General features: G+C 38.6%; 1 protein-coding gene across 3 annotated transcripts in view; it reads left to right on the top strand.

Moving 5' to 3' along the window:
- The window catches only part of GNB1 (G protein subunit beta 1), a 52,614-nt gene that overhangs the window by 9,049 nt on the left and 27,262 nt on the right, over positions 1-16,303 (top strand). The window lies entirely within an intron of this gene.

The following is a 16,303-nucleotide window of genomic DNA, read 5'->3' as shown; positions in this document are numbered from 1 at the left end:
TTATAGCAATTTAATTATGCTTCAGGTTACAAAATCCTGGATTTGAATTCCTACAAGTCAGCAGATGCTATCCAGGTAGTAGTTTATAGATCTTTATGGCAGTGGTTTATAGATCTTTTATGCCTGCAAATTTAGTTAGAACTGTATTCTTGCTCTTCAAAACATGATAGTAACTAATCTGTGATTTTTGTGGATGAATCGCCCATAAATGTGTTTTAAGTTATACGCTAGGTAAATTACTCTGTAGATAATACACACTGGCATCATACATTAGATGGTGAGAATGTTCTGACTTGGAAATAAGTCTAGTAATCATGGACTTCTGCCAAGATTGAAATAAAGAGACTTAACTATTTGAAACCAAATGGCCGTAGTCCATCTGGCGCTCTCATAAAATGGGAGTATCAAGGTTGATCTAGAGTAAATTTGATGACACTTTTTGGCTTGACAGTTAAGTGTTGAACTTCCTTTGTGAGCAGCAGTTAGTCTTTCAGTATTTGAAATTACTGTGCACAGGTGAGAATGGAAAGTGAAATCAGATTAATTCAACATTAATTAAAAATCTTCATTTATTCTTGTGCTTGTAGGCAATATGTGAAACTTCAGTGTGTCACGAAGTACTTCATTCTGTCCTATAAACACAAAGTCATGGGTCAGGTGGTACTCTTGTAGAGCCTGTACTTTAAAAGTGATATGCTTGGACACAATAGTTCATAGTAGCTTTGTGTCTTTGTATTCAAGTTACTATTTACGGAATACCACAAATTGAAGATTCAATTATGTAATTTTTTCACAAAGAATAATCTATCTACTCTAATGAAATGGAATACAGCCTTGAAGAAAAGGGGGAAACATCTTAAGTGTTATAAACTCAGAAACTTTGAAAATAGGAGGAAGTTCCTCAAAACATTTTGGAAATCTTGGGCAACTCCTTAGATATGAGAAGATGGGCAGTAATCTTGTTTAGTTTTAGTCTGTGTTCACCTCTCTCCCCTTAACTACTATCAAAAGACAGAACTCATAGTAAATTGAGCTTTGGGAAATTCATTTTTATCTGCTAATATTGGAATTAACCTGGAAAATCTGTTCATATACTTTGAGGTGGGATGTTGTACTGTATTACCCAGTGAGCAGTGACTGCTGTTTATACCTGCATATGTATCATCGAGAGCTGGAGACTTGGTTGAAATTTCAGTCTAATTTGTCCTGCAGTAACTTTTTGTTCCATATCCTTGCAGTTCTGAATCAAAACTCTAAAGGAATCACTGTAGGGAAACTGCATTTTTTCCTGTTGCAAAGAGTGGCATAGACATCAGTGAATCAGCAACTGCCTTGCCAGTTCACAACCCAGCATATCAAGGAAACCAAGATGGGAGATAATTTCCTGTCATGCACTGTACTGTAAACTGAGGTAGTTCAGGTGCTAGTTAATGAGCAGTTCTGCTCTTCTTACAGCAGGTGCAGGAACTTAAAGATAAGGTGGAAGCTAAAGATTAGAGATGGGAGCTACTATGACTGTGATGTTCCCAAATCAGAAAACTGAATGTGCCAGGTAAGATGAAAGTGGTCTGTCTTCAGATCCCTTTGCTTCCATTTTTAAATCACCAAGATAATACGTTATTTACTGCAGTTAGTGTGCTTTATGTTTAAATCTTTCCCCAAAAATCTCAGTCTTGCACAACAGTAGTGCTGAGTGTCTCAAACATGAGAGTGCTTGTATAAAGTGAGTATGCAAAGGATCTGGGAAATCAGTGCAGAACCTCATGAATTACAGGTATTTCAGCTACATTACCATATTGTTACTGCCCTGTTAAACAGGCTTTACTTTCTTGGCTTCACTTTGCACTTTTTTTTTTTTTATTTTTATTTTTTTTATTTCCTGAAATAAGTCAGGTTGTCTTAAGATGTTTTTAGTTTTGGCTTTCTTAATTCATTCTCTCTGGCCCTCATCTCCAGAAGTTCTTTCTCCATTTTTTTTCCATGTTATTTTGCTCTTATCTTCCTCTTTGTTTTGATCACTTACCCAGATGCGTAATATCTAGAAGAATATGACTGCTAACTGAAGACTAATGCTGAATGTTGTAAAAGGGTGAATGCGATGCTGTGAATGTGAAAGCAAGTATTTCCTGCTGTATCTGTGTTTTCTGTTGTAGTGCTGTCCCTGGGTTGTACTTGAAGATTACCTTTGGTATCAGTTTAAGTATTGCTACATTGCATATTCCCAAACACCCCTTCACAGTCTAATGACTTGGAGGTCTCCTGTGTTCCAGTTTTCAGTCTGTCAGTGTTCCTTTTCTTGTTACTGTTTTCCTGTACCTTAACCTTATTTTGTATCAGCAGTAAGCATCAAAATAGAGCAATTGCTGGGAGAAATCAGTGAGCTACTATTGGATATAAATCGTTGCTATGAGAACCAAATGAAACTGCATGCACCTCGACTGAAGATGGATTATGCTGATTGCAGGGCTAGAGAACAAAGTATTGCTCAATCTATTTTGGGTGTAAAGATTAAGAAAATCATGCTATACTTTAATCTCTACCGAGGATTCTTTTATCCACTATATTGATTTTAAGGTCTGTTTGTTTATTTTTTTTTCAGGCTTGTACTGGAAATGAGTTACTTCATGAATAGGAGTAGCTTAACTTCATTCTAAAAATATTTTGTTAAACTTTTACTCAAGACTGACATATTGTTTGAACAACTGAATTCTTATTTCAGTATTTTTTTTCCTTAATTGTGCTATTTGGATAGTGTTTTGAACACAAATAGTTTTAAAGAAGTATTTTCCTTTCAGAGGATCTCTGAGGTTGTTGTGAACCATCAGGGTGAGAGGGACGCAAGTGGAGCAGATGGTATTTGTTCACAAGGTTTTACTACCATATTTCCATATTTTTGTCCATGCAGGAGGATGTGATAGTAGTTACTAAGCCCTTGTCCAGCACATCCTAAATGGTTGTGTTTTCAGTAAAGCAGTCTTGCTTACTTTCTCAATTTGAGAGCTGAGACAAGAATCTGTTTTGCTGAAGTATTTTCAGGACTGGACCCTAATATTGAAAGGCATTTGGTGTGGAACTTTTTGGTCCATCTTGTAAAGTACAATGCAGATTTGATAGAATAGAAATTATCTTTCTGCTTCTGAAAACATATTTTTCATTAGTGTTTTGATGACCATAGTCCAGTAGGACATTTAAGCATGTAACTTACCTCAACTGAAGTCAGTGTGCCTACATGCATGGGTGAGGGAGGCACTTTTCAGAAGCAGAATTGATTGCCCATAAAAGATATTTTTGCACCTGTAAATGGCTTGATTGGCTCAAGAAGAGTATGTTTATTTGATTAACTTTCAAAATGCTACACTTCACAACATTTATTAATACATTCTTGAAATTCAAACCATTCAAAATTAGTAGGAATAGCTAGTCAGTTAGTTGTATCTGAATGTATACTCACACCCTGCCTTTTTTTTTAATGTTGCGAATAGAAAGCAACTGATTCTCAGTTGACTCTTTACTAGCTGACATATATAGTGAAGCGGATGATTCAGCTTGTGCTGATAAAATAGTTGAGCTAAAACTTAGGGAAATAAAAAATACAACAATCTTCTTTTTTTAAGATAGGATTTTTTTTTGTTTTGTTTTTGTTTGTTTGTTTTTTAATGCTCGTGCCTGGATCGGTCTTACTGATTTTATATATATGAAGAATATTAATTTTTTATATCTGACTTGCTATTTTTATTTCCTCTTTTTTGTGTTATAAGTACGTGCTCATATAGTCCTTTTGCTCTAATATACTAATACTGTAATGAAGATCTTAGTGTACCTACTGATGTCACTCTAATGGTAATATGTGAAACAATACATGATTCTTAGTAAGGTCGAGAAGGTAAGTGGGAAGATAATGCCAACAGAGATGCATTGGCAAACAGAGCTGATAGAGTCTTCAGGCCTTTGGAAAATACTTTTATTCTTCTCTTACTTTTTCACCTTCACTTACTTTCAGTGAACATTGCTTGAATCATCTGATTGCTTGGGTAACAAGGAATGGTGTAATGACCTGTTTCTGTGTTAGGTTATGCAGCTAACCGCTGCCTGTTAATTCAGCTCAAGAGTCATGCCCTGTGCCCTCCTCAGTGTCTAATGAGTTATTTGGGGAGAGTTTGAACAGAACATAATCATGCTAGAGAAATAAGTCTTCATGACAACTTTTCAAACATACTTTAGGTCACAGAGCATAAACTGAAAACTTAATGGAAAAAAAGAGCATATCCAGAAATGACTTTTTTTTTATAATCCTTGGAAACTTTATGAGAACTAGCAAAGGTGATTCTTAATGTGACTGTAACATTGCATAGGCGTGTTCTTAAATCATGGATTACATAACTTAAGTACATAAATACATATGTTCCTAGCAGGTTAACTTTCCTTAAAAAGAAAAAATATATGTGCTTAGATCTGAAGTACATTTTTTTTATAATTGCTATGTTATCCTATTGATTTGTCACATTGGGATGACATGTAAACTGTTTTGTCGTACAACAACATGCTTCTGTTTATTAGAGTGTTCTGTTTATAACTTGCATTTCAAACTGCCCAAAACCTGCTGGCTATAGGTTCAACTGATCTGGGTGAGAGTTTACACAGCTTGTGAAAGGATGTTATTCTCATACTATGACATTACTTTAGGTCCAGTGGAAAGGAAATAGGGTATTTTCTGTTTTGTTTTCTGTTTGTTTGTTCCCCCCCCCCCCACACGTTTAACATGTTTAACTACTCTGCAAACAGATTGCTGTTACACTTCATGTGCCAGGCAGCTTTATTTCATTTGACTAATCTATTCCCCTCTTTTGCCTCCTTAACACTTCTAAGTCCACACTATGAAATTGTTCTCATCACTACCAACTTCCCAAATACCTCTTGCTGTGCTTCTTTTTTCCTCTTAAGTAAAGATCTTAAGCCTTTCCGATGATGAAGGGCATATGTCAAAAATTGTGTTTCCTCAAAAAAAGACAGAACAAAGTAATTTTGGTGCAATTCCAAGGGGATATAAATAGTTACTGTGACAAAAAATGTTGGAAGTAAATGAACTATGGTCTGGAGAAGTTACTTGGCCTGGGAGAACAGCTAAAAATTTTGACTTACATGTCTCAGTTAAAGAGCGGACGTTTTTTAGCCTAGTAGGAGAAAGTATAAAAGTAGCACTGAGATCCCTGTTGTGCAAGTGCTTAGCCCTGTTTAGGTAAACAGCTTCTGGTAAGTTTACAGAGGAAATAAAAATGCTAGTAAAAAGTGAAGATTAATGGTGAGAATTGAAGTAAACAATGGAAGATGCCAGTTGGTGTAAGAAATGGCAACTGGAGATCCTCACCAATTTTTAACCAATGTTAATTATTGTAAGGCTCTGCAAATAGTTCTGATTTCTTCCTTAAACCTGTACTTATTTATGAAGCTCAAGTGCAAGGCAAAACCTGATCTTTCAACTAACAAAAAGAAAGTCTGTTGACCTGGATGTAGTATGAAGTGGATTTAGAGTCTGTCTTGGGGCCTTACGTTATGAAGGTTTCCACCCTAACACCACCACTTTGATTTATCAGTGATGGCTTCTTCATTTGATAGAAATGACCTTGAAAATCTGGAAAAGAGATTCTTTTAAGCAATTGTTGAAGGTTTAATAAACCTTCTGCCCATTTAGAAATGGGTCTGATTGGCTTTTGTTTTGTAGTCCAAATGGTAGCATGTCTACTGGAGAAAGGAAAGAAAAAAGTGCTCTGAAATGAACATCATCTAGATGGCAGTACTTCAAAAGTGAGATACATTGTTTCTGAGGTATTTTTGAGATTCTGATGTCAGCTAGATACATACTATACAGAGAACATTACATATCAAATCTTTAATTTCTAGGGGGGTTTTACTTTTTAATGTGGATATTTCTTGCCTTGGTGACTATATAGAAATAATTATAACTCTGAATTCTTTAAAACCTAACTCTTCCAAATTTTAGTTGGTGTAACTTCCTTAATAAATATTCATTGCATTTTGTGTGCATGTTGAGTTTTTCTGTGTTCACATGTAGACTAAGCTGCTTTCAGATCTGCTTTTTTTAAGTTAAAGCTGTGAGTTCTAGTCTTAAAATTACTGTGTGAAAAGCTTAAAAACTGCAGACTAAATCTTAATTCTCTTCTTAATCCAGTTCGCCAGAAATCGGGGGGGGGGGGGGGGGAAGGGAAACCCACACCAAACAGGGATATTTTCTGGTTAATGTGATAAAAGGAATCAAAGCTTGTTTGAAAACTGATGCTGAATGTTAAGTTTTTCCTTACAATTAACTTAGCTCCCATTACAAGCTACTTATCAGGAGACATTAGAATTTTCGTAAATATGAATTTCATTCAGAAAAGAAAATATGTAGTGAGGAAGTCATTGACTTGTATCATTAAACTAGCAGAAGTATTAATGTTAGTGGACTTCTTTAAAGTTCTCTTAATCACAGTTGTTGAGGTTAGAAGGGACCTCTGGAGATCATCTAATCCAGCCCCCCTGCTCAAACAGGATTATCTAGAGGATGCTGCACAGGATTGTGTTCAGGTGGGTTTTGAATATCTCCAGGGGAGGAGACTCCACAGCCTCTCGGGGCAACCCGTTCCAGTCCTCTGTCATTCTCATAGGATAGAATTTCTTCCTTATATTCAGGTGGAACTTCATGTTTTTCAGTTTGAGCCTGTTGCCTCTTGTCCTGTCGCTTGGCACCACTGAGAAGAGTCCAGCCCTATCTGCTTGACATTGATAAGATCCCTTCTCTGTCCCTTTTCAGGGGTGGAGGTGAGGCTGAGTAGCCTGTAATTTTCTGGGTCCTTCTTCTTGCCCTTTTTGAAGACGGGAGTAACACTGGCTTTCTTCTAGTCCTCAGGCACCTTTCTTGTTCTCCATGACCTTTCAAAGATGATAGAGAGTGACCTAGCAATAATATCTGCCAGCTCCCTTAGTACTTGTAGGTGCATCCCATAAGGGCCCATGGATTTGTGGGTGACAAATTTGCCTAAATGATCTCTAACTCAGTCTTCCTTGACCAAGGAAAAGTCGTCTTTTCTCCAGGCTCTTTTGTCTCCAGGCTCTGGGATTCCTGAGTGCCGGTCTTAGCAGTAAAAACTGAAGCAAAGAAGGCATTCATAGCTCTCCCTTTGCTGTATCCTTCATCAACATGGCACCCACCCCATTCAGCTGCAGGCCCATATTTTTCCTAGTATTCCTTTTGCTACTGAGATATTTGAAGAAGCCCCTCTTCTTGTCCGTGACATCCCTTGCCAGATTTAATTCCAAATGGGCTTTAGCCTTCCTTGTTGCATCCTTGCATACTCTGACAATGTTCCTATATTCCTCCCAAAGGCGTATCCCTTTTTCCATGTTTTATATACTTTCTTCTTCTGTTTGAGTTTTGCCAGGAGCTCCTTGCTCATCCATGCAGATCTCCTGCCCCCTTTGCTGGACTTCTTTTTCCTTGGGATGCACCACTCTTGAGCTTGGAGGAAGTGATGCTTGAATATTAGCCAGCTCTTTTGGACCCCTCCTTCATTCTAGGGCCCTAGCCCATGGCATGACCTCTCTGAAGAGGTCAAAGTCTGCTCTCCTGAATTCTAGTGTTACAATCCTATTTACTGCCCTGCTTGCTCCACGCAGGATCCTGAACTCTACCATCTCATGGTCACTGCAGCCAGGGCTGCCCCCAGTCTTCACATCTCCAACTAGTCCTTCTTTGTTGGTTAGTATGAAGTCCAGCAGCACACCTCTCCTCGTTGGCTATTCCACCAACTGTGTCAAAAAGTTATTATCAGTGCTCTGCAGGAGCCTCCTGGACTGTTTGTGCCTAGCTGTGCTGTCTTTCCAGCAGATATCCTGGCCCATGAGAACCGGGGCCTGTGATCATGAGGCTACTTCCAGCTGTCTGTAGAAGGCCTCATTGACTTCCTCTTCCTGATCAGGTGGCCTCTAGTAGACACCCACAACAGTGTCACCCACGTTAGCCTCCCCTTCAACCCTTACCCATAAGCTCTCGACTTGCTCTTCCTCCACTCCTAGGCAGAGATCAGTACATTCCAGGTGGTTGGCAAAGACATGTGCCTCGCTTACTGAGGTGGATCCCATCTTTCCCCGTCAGTTGCTGATCTTCAAACAGGATCCGATGATAATAGAAATCAAAACCCTGTTGCCAACACCAGCAGTGCAACCAGTTGTTAACTTGGAAAATCCATCTATTCCTTCTCCCATCCTTCCACCTCATTCGCAGGATTGAGGAGGTCACCTGGGCTCCCAGACCTTTGACCACCATCTCTAGAGCTCTGAAATCCTTTTTGATGGTTTTCTAATTTGCCCTTGGTATCATTAGCGCCCCCATGAAAGAGCAATAGAGTGTAATCTGATGTGTGTAGAAGCCTTGTCAGTCTTTCAATGACATCCCATATATGAGCACCTGGCAGGCAGCAAGCCTCTCTAGACAGGAGGTCAAGTTGGCAGATAGGTGCCTCTGTCCCCTGCAGCATGGAGTCACCCACAGCAATCACTCACTGCTTTTTCTGAGTGTTCCTGCAAGGCGTAGGGTCTATTGGCCCAGCTGCTTCCCTTGAAGACATGACCAACTCCTCCTCAGCCTGGAGGGCACTGAACTGGTTCTTCAACTGCAAGTCTTCGGGAGGACTAGAGGCCTTTCTGCTCCCACAAGAAGTGACCAGTTTCCAGCCTTCTTCTACAGTTGTGATGTACTGTTTCCCTTGGCACAGAACCCTCCAGCAATTCTTCTGAAGTGAGAGATTGGGACTCGTGGAGCAGTATGGTCTCCAAGAATGCCCTGTCTATCTTCTGCTCATTTTTGCAGATGGTACACAGCCTACTGGCTTCCTCCTGTAACTCCTTTACTTAACACAACTCATCAACAACAGCGCACCTTTTGCAGGAGAGCTGACTGTCAGCCTAGGCCTTCTGGAGAGGCCCCGAAGCACTCCCTGCAGCCTAAGACCTGTAGTGTTGTATCTGCTGTCAGAGGGTCTGTCTGGGTCAAAGATCTGACGCAGCTGATGCAGCAACTCCCAATAGATAGGTACAGGTAAATGCTTTGTGGTGTGTCGTGACCATGTTTGAGGAAGTAGGCACTACTAAGGCTGGAAACAAAGATATCTTCTCGCACCTTCTGTGTTAATGGCTGCACAAACTACTGCCTCTGTTTACTGTCTGTTTGCTGCGCTCTCTTAAGTAGAACCCTCTTAATCAGCATATATTTAGGCATATAAGTTTCAGTAGTCAGTTAAACTTGTAATCTATTCTTTCATTCTTTACATTTTTCCGCTGTACTTAGATTTAAGACTTCATGCACACAGAGATGCATTTAGAAGGGATTAATGAAGTGACCTGTAACAGTCCAGATTTATATACTTAAATATTGCATCAGTATGATTTTTAAAATGTAGGTCATGGGATTAACTTCAGGAAATGTGAGTATTTTGGCAACATAAGGACACTGTCTTCTGTGAAAACAGCTTGAGTTTGTTCACTGTTGGTGGCAGAAGGAGACTGGCCGATCTACCACAGAGCCATTTATTATAAGCGTGTGTCCCTGCCAAGATCTTCAGCACTGTTCTCTGCTGATCAGTATTCTGTTTTGAGAAAGTGGCAAACTATCCTAAAGGTTTATTTTCAAACACTTGTTCAACATAGGGAGTGGTGAGTCCTCGGTTTCTAGAAAATTTAAATATACAAGCACAAGGTGGTTGGTTATGCAAAACGGATGTAGTTGGAGTTTCGTGAGTTTCAGTAGCATGTTGCATCACTGTATAATAGCACTGAGGGTTTTGCATTTAGTAAATTTTTTCATGAATTTTATTTTGTAGCAGTTTTGGGGGTCTCTGACAGGAGAGGAGCAGTTTTGGAGCAGGTCTCTGACACCGTATTGGAAAGCAGGATATTCAAAAATGACTTAAATTCATCGAAGTGTCACTTGTATTCATGACAGTTAATTCTTAATAGCGCTGTGATTTTATATAGGCATATTATGAAGTCATGGGCTGCAGAACTTGAGTATAGTTTGAGCACTGGAACAAGTTGCCCAGGGGGATTGTGGAGTCTCCTTCCTTGGAGATGATCAAAAGCTATCTGGATGGGATCTTTTGCAATGTGCTCTAGGGGACCCTGCTTGAGCAGGGGGGTTTGACTAGATGATCTCCAGAGGTCCTTTCCAACCTCAACCATTCTGTGATTTTTCCCCACAAATTTCTGTGCGTGCTGTACAGATGAAGAATTACACTTATCAGAAAACTCATCTTCAGAAAACTTGTCTTCAGGCATGGTGAGCACAACGGTTTTTGAATAACATAACTTTACTGAATATTCTTTTTAAAAAGATAAAAACATGTAAAATTTGTGAAGTATTAGTAGCAGTAACTCTTACAGAAAGCTGCCTAATTAAAATGGAACCCGTATTTGAAGAATTGAGCTGTATGTAATGAGACATTTGTGAGTTTGCAATTGATTCAATTACAGATACTAAATTTTAGCTTATGTAATTACTCTTTACTGTGCTTGCTGTATTAAAAATGGAAATAATATTGCTAGCTCTTCAACCAGTTTTTGTAACTGTTGCATAATGAGCCTTAGCACTCATCTATTTAGTACTCATATATTCACCCTATTATTAGAGTGTACTTCACTCTAATACATGGGAAAATGTCTGAGCAAAATACCTGCTTCATCTGGGAACTTGGCAACTCTGCAACACACAAAGAAGGGAATACCTCCCACAGCAATGGTCCAGGCAGGCTATCTTTTTACTGCAGGAGAGTTTTTAATGAGTTTCAAAGGAGCTCTACACTTGAGCATCATTCAAACTAGAGAAGTATGTTTTGCAGCCCTGTATTGCTTATGATTTTCAAACCTCATGTGATAAGGAATTATGGACAGTGCAGAAGATTCTCAGATGTTGCCAGTGTAGCGTGGAGGGGTATACTGATTTACATAATATATTTAGATCTATGAATTTCAAAATACTATTTGATACTGCTGTAGGCTAGCCTTCAAAACTCTTCCTGTAGGATGTGACAGCAAAGGTTAGGCTTCCTGGAATACGGATCTGTGGCTTGACAAGAAAAATTTGAACTGAAATTACCTCTTGAGGTAACTCATACAAAAGCAGATACTCACAGTGTGCTTTCAGGTTGTGTAATAGACCTGCTTATGTTGAAAGTTAGGAAAAAAACATCAAACCAAGGAGAATTTTTATGTATACAAAGCAGTCTTGAAGCATGTGTTTAAATTTTAGGCTTCTAATTCCTGTTGCTTGGTGATATAATTGGAATTTTGGATTGGACTTGGTAATGATTTGGAAAGGTCATGTAATTTCTTATTTTTTAAGATCTTGTCTCATGATAAGGCTTTTGATGCTCTCTCTCATAACATCTTCATAGGCAAGCTGAGGAAGTATGAGATAGATAAGCAGACAGTGGGGTTAATTGAAAACTGGCTGAATGGCAGTGCTCAGAAGGTTATGATCAGTGGCAGAAAGTCCAGTTGAAGATGTGTAACTAGCAGTGTCCCCCAGGGGTCAATACTGGGTCCAGTATTGTTCAACGTATTTGTCAATGACCTGGATAAAGGGACAGAGCTCACCCTTAGCAAGTTTGCTGATGGTACAGAACAGGGAGGAGTGGATGAGAAAACAGCGGGCTGTGCTGCCATTTGGAGAGACTTTGACAGACTGGAGAGCTGGGCAGAGAGGAAGCTTATGAAGTTCAAGAAAAGCAAGTGCAGGGTCCTACACCTATGGAGGAATAACCCCATGCACCTGTACAGGCTGGGGGCTCACCTGCTGGAAAGCAGCTCTGCAGAGAAGGAGCTGGAAGTCCCACTGTACGAGAAGTTGGCCATGAGCCAACAATGTGCCCTTATGGCAAAGAAGGCCTGTGTTAGGAAGACCATCACCAGCAGACTGGAGGAGGTATTCTCTCCCCTCCCCTCAGCATGGGTAGGGCCACATGTGGTGTGCTGGGTCCAGTGCTGGGCTCTGCTGTATAAGAGAGACATGGAGCTACAGGAGCGAGTCCAGCAAAGGGCCACTAACATGATGAAGGGATTAGAGCATCTCTCATATGAGGAAAAGCTGGGAGAGCTGGGATTGTTCAGCCTGGAGAAGAGAAGGCTGAGGGGGGATTTTAACAAGGCATATGAATATATGGAGGGAGGATGCAAAGAGGATGGAGCCTAGCCTCTTTCCAGTGATGCCCAACAATAGGACAAGAGGCAATGGGCACAAACTGAAATGCAGAAATCTAAGGTAAAGTTCTTTACTGTGAGTGTGACAGAGCACTAGAACAGACTTGCTTGGAGAGATGGTGAAGTCTCTAAAGGTCCCTTTCGACCCTCAACCATTCTGTGTGATAATCAGCTATGCAGATTGTAAGGAGACTATTTTAATAAAGGAAAATAACTTGCGGTTTCCAGTTTCATTGACTTTCTCTGATATGTAGCTCAGTGTGTAATGGTGGTGGTGAGTTTTGTGTACCAGAACAGAAGCACCTTCATCCTAAATTACTGAATGTCTGCATGCATGGAGCTTTCCATGTCAGATAGAAAAGATGGAGGATGTAACAGATTAACAAGTTTGCATTTGAAATTATTTTACCTTAATTTTAATACTGAGTGAAGCTTTATTTCCCCCCCCCCCCCCAGTGAAATAATTTCCAGCTAGGTCTTTGGTAAAACAATCTTAAATACCAGTCTGACAGGATGATATGCTATGCATATATATATATATGCATATATATATATAGAAAATATTTTAAAGGGTATAAAGGCTATGGGGTTTAGTTTTTACCTATGTTGACTTAGATCTATTTTAAACTACATTGAGTCAGAACATATGTCTATACAGAAGACTGCACATTTTAAATGGGTACAGAAGCAATCTGATGTCTGCCTGGTACAGCCTGTGCAGACAGAGTCCTGAGAAGTCTGGTATACTATCACCTGGATGGTAGTAGGTTTTAGTGTTGTGACTTCACGGTGTTTTTTTGAAGAAACTTGAATATTTTTGTTGCGGTTCTGTAGTAGCAACATTTCATGAGTAGATAATGTCTATAGCTTCTTCTACTCAAATTCTTGGAAATGATTCTTATTGTAAAATATTTGAAATATTTGTTCTTTATTAGAATCTCTTTGCTTTATTACATCACCTCCTTGCCCTCTCTTGGTACTTTTAAAAAATATACTGCTTGGTTTTTAGCTGCTAAATCTTTCATCTTTGTTAGGGACCTATGTGTTTTTTTTTTGTTTGTTTGTTTTTTTTAAACAGGTCACTTTCTTAAAGTGCTCTTAAGACTTGGTCACTATCAACCCTTTGAGTTCTTGTTTGGTTATTAAGCTATACATTTAAGAAATGTTTTCCCAAGAGTTGAGGTATTCTGTGATCATCCCTACCTCTATCCTTTCTTCTAAATCACTGAGACTTTGCTGCATTTTATTCTTCATAGGTAATACTGGCATAGGTAATTCTTCCTTATTAATGGCTTGTTTCTTTCAGTGTCTTTTTTTAATCAAGATTTTTGTCTGCCTATTTACCTCGGTCGTGTCCGGCTTTCTCATTTTGATGTAAAATATCTTACCATTTTTTAAAATGACAGTGTTGTTTCTTCCTTGTTGAAAAGATCTAAGAATGTGTGAAGGTATTGGGCTTTCCAACTTGAGATTGTTAATATATGGTACTTAAATTATTTTTTCCACTATTTATTTTTGTTTGGTAGAAGGAAGATCAATACAGTGAGCTTATTGAAAAGCTTAAAATCATCTAACTTTCCAAAAATAGCTTCTACTTCAGGTACTGAGTAATATTACTAATATTGGAATTTTTCTGTGTTTAATTGTTCAGCAGCAGTTGAAATTGAGTAGCTCATTCTCAATACTAATAGAAAGCCCTAATATTAACTTTCTATTAATATAGTACTGTTACATTATGGAGTAAATAGTACTCATAGATGCCAAATTCTGTATATGTTAATCTGTTACGTCAATGCCTGCAGGAACTTACTGAAGCTATTATTAATCTATGAATATGGATTTAGAAGTATAAAGCTGAAAAGGCTTGCCCACTCAAAAGGTGTGGCAGAGTGTAAACAGAAAATGGCTTCAGTAATAACATCAAAAATATGATAAGATGCTTTGTCTTTGTTCAAAAAAAATGTTTTCAGAAAACGTCTTATCTTGAGTAAAGTAGAGAACATTAAGGCAGCACTGGTGTTGTGGATACTGTCATTTATTCCATTTGAGCTATCAAAGTGGCTTTGACTTTTCTATCCCCAAATTAAGGATAATGAAATTTCTGGGTACAGTGCTCCAGTTTGCCTGTATATATGAAACTGTTGTCCTTTTCAGGTATACTGTCTTTGTTCTACATGCAAATACTGGAAAACTGGTAGGTCAAATTCCCCCTCCCTCTCCACCTCACTGCACATGCTTATCTGCCAGATAACATTCAGATTTGGTCAAATTCTCTGGACAGTTTTTTTCAGGCCTCAGTCAGGTTTGATTGAACCCTAATTTTGGCCTTTAGCATCTAGCCAACATATATGTAAAGAAGTCTTAGGAAGGAATGCAGATGGGAGTTAACATCCAGAATATTTGGTTTTAAGTCTTATGTTGAATCAGTAGATCTTAACGCTGGTGAGATAAGAAGAGAAATACCTATTCACAGAGATAATACCTTTGGAGAAGGCTTTTTATACTTTCTGATAAGTTGCTTAGTTGGGAGAGTATGTTCAGATTTTTTATGATGTTTAAAATACTTGGAAAGTGAAAGACTTGGAAAAGAGTTTAAAAGTGTTCCCTTTTCTTTCTTCCTTTTCTCTTTCATTCTCTACTTTCCCCAGCAAATGTTTCTTCTGCAGAAGAGTTGTCTTCTCAGGAAGACTCGTTTTGTAGTGAATCTTGGAGATGAGATAGTTACACTGATATGAAAACTCCACCCTAAAAATCTATCTCAATAACCTTAAAGAAAAGAGCAGAATATTAGACTGACAGCAGTTAGGGTGAGAGTACCTGTGGTCAGGAAACTTTACCTACAAATGACGACGTTTTTGCATTCTGAGAGTTACTGTATTGTACATTAGTCCCAAGTTGTTGTGCCTTTTTTCTTATAGCAGTAGGCTACTTGAATTTGGGAACGTGGCTTACACCAACAGTCTGGAGGGCTGGCTGACATTCAAGTCCTTTGGTGACAAAGTTTAACTGCTTGAACAATGCTTAAAGTATTTGATAGTAGTTCTTGTTCTCTTCTGTTTTAGAAACCCCAATTCTTGGTGTTGAGAACCTCAGGCTTTCAGCTGTGCAGGGTTATAAGGGCTGATTAAGACGTTGCTTATTAAGTTGCATATAAGAACTTTCTTCTCTGAGTCAGTACTGCAGTGTGGTGAATATGAGCTGGCCTGTAACTTGTGTTGCTTTTACCAGGCTGTTTTATCAACAACAACAAAGGAAGCTCATGACAATGAAAATCTCATTCCTTATGTGGTACTTTTGTTCTTAAAAAAACCTATAGTAGTAGCGTAGAATTATCTCAATATCTCAGTGTCAGGATTGCAGTCTGCCAACATCGTAAGTTGCTTTCAGCCTACCCAATTGAAAACTTAACCTCATTAAAAAACAAACACATACCCTCAAAATTTACTTCGTGGAAAAGAAGTTTGCTATTGTACTTTCTTACTCTTCTTACAGGCTGGTTAAAGTAGTTTTTTGTTTTTGTTTTTTGTTTTTTGTTTCTTTTTTGCAGAAGGCATATGAAATCTGCAACACCTCTCCTGCATTAATGAGGGTGCAGCACAGGACAATAATGGTGTGTGTTTTAGCCTTTTTATTGTGTATTCTGTGTGCTGTTAGTGTTCCAACATAACGTTACCTGTTCACATTTCAGGTAGTTCTTTCAGCAAATAGATTTCACTGTATCTGCAGTGTGGATAAATTTTTCTGTCAAGACTTTTGAAAGCTGACTATAGTTGATCTCTTTTTTTCAGAACCTAAATTAGTTGTGTTGGGTGTTTAGGTGTTTGTTTCTTTTGGCCTATGAGTGTGAGTTACTGTTTTATACCTAAGTGTGTTGTTCTGACAATAACAACCAAAATTGTTTACACTGATTTCATAATCACAATCCTAAACTGTTCATCTGTAAATGTGCTTGGATGAGGATGACCCATATCCTAAGTGGCTTAACCTCCATACCAGACAAGTGGTTTGTAAATTTTCCAGCTAACAGTGAATTGTACAAACAGAAATACAATTGCAT

Source organism: Rhea pennata, chromosome 22, assembly GCF_028389875.1.
Source record: "Rhea pennata isolate bPtePen1 chromosome 22, bPtePen1.pri, whole genome shotgun sequence".
In the NCBI taxonomy this organism is placed as follows: domain Eukaryota; kingdom Metazoa; phylum Chordata; class Aves; order Rheiformes; family Rheidae; genus Rhea; species Rhea pennata.
This window is presented reverse-complemented; position numbering and strand designations above follow the sequence as displayed.